Raw genomic sequence first — 4799 nt, forward strand, 5'->3', positions numbered from 1 at the left:
GTTTGATTTTTGTGGAATTAAAATATTAAAATACCAGAAAATATAGATTAAGAAAATAATATATTAGATAAAGATTGGAAGAAATTTTGGTGGAAATCAACTTGTGTGAATCGAACACCGCTGTCCTGCGCGTAGCACCAAAAATTAATGTTTATTTAAAAAATTTCCTGACGCCGTGGTAATTAATCGATTTTAATTTTGCAAATTGCAAAAATGAAATGTAAAGTACACTTCTGATTAAAAAAAAATTCAACTTCCTATCTGCTTTATTTTCAGTCCTGCAATATTTAAAAAAATGAATCTTTTGGCGAAAGCTGGATTGCAAAATGTATTTTGCAAAATCTATCAAACCGATCTTAATGAAATTTACAGTGTTTTTTTACTATATCATAAAGTTTTTCTGGGTATTTATGAAGGCCCTAAGTGTAGCATAAATGGTTGAAAAACGTAAAATGCGAATACTTGTTTTTGTATGGTTTTTTTCGCAATCATTGCTATTTTGCAACAAGGGTGACTATTTTTTAAATTTTTAACCAATTTTACATTATGGAAAATTTAATTACGCAACTTTTATTTTAGTACAACTTTTCTCAAAAATGAATAGTTTTAAAGTTATAATCAAAAAACCAATAAAAAAATCGAATTTTTCCTTCATATTTTGACATTTTGATTATTTACACAATGTTCTGGACCATTTTGAGTGGGAGGATAACTCAAATATTATTATTTGAGTTATTTTCAAGCAATTTCTGCAAAATAATTTGAGTCACCTCTCAACGTCCATCTCAAAGCAGATGCGCCCTAGACTATAAATAAAATCCACAGAAATTGCAATCGAATAATTATTCAAAGAAAAATAGAAAACATGTGACATATTATAGCGTTACAATTGGATTTGTAGTTAATTAGTAATTGACCTTTACACGCGCCCTCATATACAGGGTGTTTCATTGGGAAACGGAAATACTTTAACAGTGAATAGAGGTCATCGAGCCGGTCTTAGATATACTACATTTTTTACCCTACCGACTTTTATAACCGAGTTACAGGGTGTTTTATCGATTTTGCCCATTTCTTTCCTAAGCCATAACTTTAGAACCAACCTGTATATTTTTTTGATATTTGGTACACATATGTCTCATTCAAAACCCAAACGACCGACATACTAACCATAAGAAAAATCCAGGTCCGGATTAACAAAAAATTATAAAGTAATTGTGACCTTAAAACAACACCCTGTATATTCAAATTTTGAAAATCTGTTTGCATTACGTATTTTTTATGGGAAATAAGCCACAATTTTACTAAAAAATGAATTTATTAACGTTTCGAAGCCATTTTTTAATTTTTATTTAATTATTAATTATTTATTTTAATTATTAATTTATTTATTTATTTATTAATTATTTATTAATTATTAATTATTAATTTATTTTAATTATTAATTTTTTAATTTTTTATTTAATTAAATATAAAACAATTTTACAAAAAAATTTATTTTTTTGCGACGGATATTCTTGAGTTGGGATTGATTTCATGTAATCGAATGAACTATCTTTTAGTAAAGTCGTCCCAGGAACGCAACTCATAAATATTGGCAATATCATTTTAAAGTCTTCTACTTTAAAATGTATAATATACATCTGAATTGCCAATATAAATGAGTCAGATTAAATAAATTATTAGAAGAATTTTTTTACTTAGCAACAACATGTTTGTTTTATTTTAATAGTATTTTGTATTTTGACACCGAAACCCGATTTGGGCTTCGAAACGTTAATAAATTCATTTTTTAGTAAAATTGTGGCTTATTTCCCATAAAAAATACGTAATTATAAAAATGCCACAAGGAAATAGCTTCAGAACAACATCTGTTTGCATATTTGAAAAGAGCACAAAAAAGTAAGTTTAATCGTTCTCTTCAATTTTTCGGCCAGATAATTTTATGACTTTAATTTTGAAATTATATCGAATTTTTTAAGAACTCTGACAATAAAAAGCAGATATTATTAACTTTTACTTATAAATTATTAAAGTTAACGAATAAATACTCATTTTAAAAATAATCAATACTTATTTACCACATTGGAACGACCCAATTACCAATGACAAGAAAAATCCAGGTCCGGATTAACAAAAAATATAAAAAATCCACGAGGAAAATAAACTTCCTGTAGCTGGCTGTATACCATAAATCACAAAAATACCAAGTTTCTTGTAAAAGGTATATATTAAAATACCCTAAATAAGGGACACAATACAAAACGTTTTCGGATTAAGGAATCCATCATCAGTGTTTAAAAGCCAAAATTTGCATGCCTGAGCCACCAAAATGTATAGGGTAAAAACCCTTTAAATGTAAATAATAAAGTTATTTTACATATTTATATAAAATTCATCGGATGTTATAGATAAACCTGGATGTTACCCAGGGCAACACAGGACTTTCCCCACGTGGTTGGGACTTTTTTTGGAGAAAACCTCACATACTGGATTTCAATGGCCAACTGACCATTGAACTGACCAAAAAATATAAAGTTATTGTGACCTTAACCAACACCCTGTATATTGAAATTTTGAAAATTTGTCTGCGCATTTTAAAAGAGCATGATAAACTGTGATTAAAGATTTATTTTAATTTTTTTGCGCCGTTGATTTAAATATATCCATTTTGAAATTATATTGAAATTTTAAAGAATTCTGAGGTTAAAAACCAGGTGTTATTAAATTTTTAAAAATTTAATGTTAATGAACCCATACTTATTTTAAAAATACTTAATATTTATTTACTACGTTTGCTTCATGGATTCTATGGATTTGTAGCTGTGTGCACATCATTAAAAATTAGAATTGCGAGAATTGGGATATTTTAATGATTTAGTAAATTATTAAAAAAAAGCTATATCTAATAAAAAAAAAATGTTTAAACAATTCAACAATTTAACATAAATTAAAAATATTTGAACTATAACAGTTGCTCAAAATCCGCCATTTTGTTCGATGCATTTCCTTGCTCGTTTTAAAAGATTTCGAATCGATTTTCTAATTACATTGGGATTGTTCTTAATTATTTTGACAGCTTTTTGTCATCTTTACAGAATTAATCAATATTATTTCAAAATTGCCGCAATTAAATTATCTGCGCAAAAATTTGACATGCACCTTTTAACTCAGTTTTTATGCTCTTTTAAAATACGCAAACAAATTTTCAAAATTTCAATATACAGGGTGTTGTTTCAAGGGCACAATTACTTTATATTTTTTTGGTTAATCCGGACCTGGATTTTTCTTGTGATTACTAATTGGGTCGTTCCAATGTGGTAAATAAGTATTGATTATTTTTAAAATGAGTATTTATTCATTATATTTAATAATTTATAACTAAAAACTAATAATATCTGCTTTTTAATGTCGAGAGTTCTTAAAAAATTCAATATAATTTCAAAATTAAAGTCATAAAATTGTCTGGCCGAAAAATTGAAGCGAACCATTAAACTTACTTTTTTGTGCTCTTTTCAAATATGCAAACAAATTTTAAAAATTTGAATATACAGGGTGTTGTTTTAAGGTCACAATTACTTTATAATTTTTTGTTAATCCGGACCTGGATTTTTGTTATGGTTGGTATGTCGGTCGTTTTGGTTTTGAATGAGACATATGTGTACCAAATATCAAAAAAATATACAGGGTGGTTCCAAAGTTATGGCTTCGGAAAGAAATGGGCAAAATCGTTAAAACACCCTGTAACTCGGTTATAAAAGTCGATAGGGCAAAAAATGTAGTATATCTAGAACCGGCTCGGTGACCTCTATTCGCCATTAAAGTATTTCCGTTTCCCAATGAAACACCCTGTATAACATAAGTGCACGCGTGTTGTATTGTGTACATCGCCATTAAAATATTGCATTTTGACGATATGTATTTGAATTCAAACCTCAAAGAAAATAATATATGTAGAATACATGTTTTTATAAAGTTCAAAGCCCGATTTTACAATATAATTAGCAAAAAAATTCAAAAGCAACGATTCACGAGAACTGGAATTTGACGCTATGGCTTTATTAACTCGTATTTCTTGTTCTTGTAATTTCCTATTCTTACTGTTTTCTTGGTTATGTGTACATATTGAACAAGTAGCAGCAATAAAGACGTGTTCTTTACAAACCGACTGTTGCATGCAATGCAAATGATTGTCGCAACTCGATTCTTTTGCCTACTGAAGCAAGCACACCTTTTTCGGATGTTAGCAGGGGGCTCAATATGCTCATTTAGAAGCTTTTTATATTGTGGAAGGAAACGGTGTGTACAAGACAGAAAATTTTTCATTTCATGTCTTTCTTCGAGATGAGGTTCAGTCAGTGACAATACGAGCGTTTTGAGGTATTGTGTTTTGTATTTACGTGGATTTTCAACCTGAGCGGCATTGCACATTACTTGACTATTTATTTCGTTTATGTGAAGCAGCTAAAAAAAGAACAACTAATGCCATCTTATAAATCTCCTAGGTATAGAATACTTGCTACACATAGTATCAAGTATATCGACTATACACCTTATTAGAGTAATAAGCCATATAATTATTTTCCTAACAAATGCAGAAAGTCATACTTTTTCGCACGCGATTGCAGTTTGCCGAACGACGCGGAGCGGGAGTTCGGCAAGCAGTCGAGTGGAGAAAAGAGACTTTCTGCAAGAGTTAGGAACAACGTTTTTTCTACGAGTCTTTAAAAAATGAACAAATCTTAATCAATTAATTTAATTAATATGAAAACACATACACAAATTAATTCTTTGACAAG

Source organism: Diabrotica virgifera, chromosome 7, assembly GCF_917563875.1.
Source record: "Diabrotica virgifera virgifera chromosome 7, PGI_DIABVI_V3a".
NCBI classification, from domain to species: domain Eukaryota; kingdom Metazoa; phylum Arthropoda; class Insecta; order Coleoptera; family Chrysomelidae; genus Diabrotica; species Diabrotica virgifera.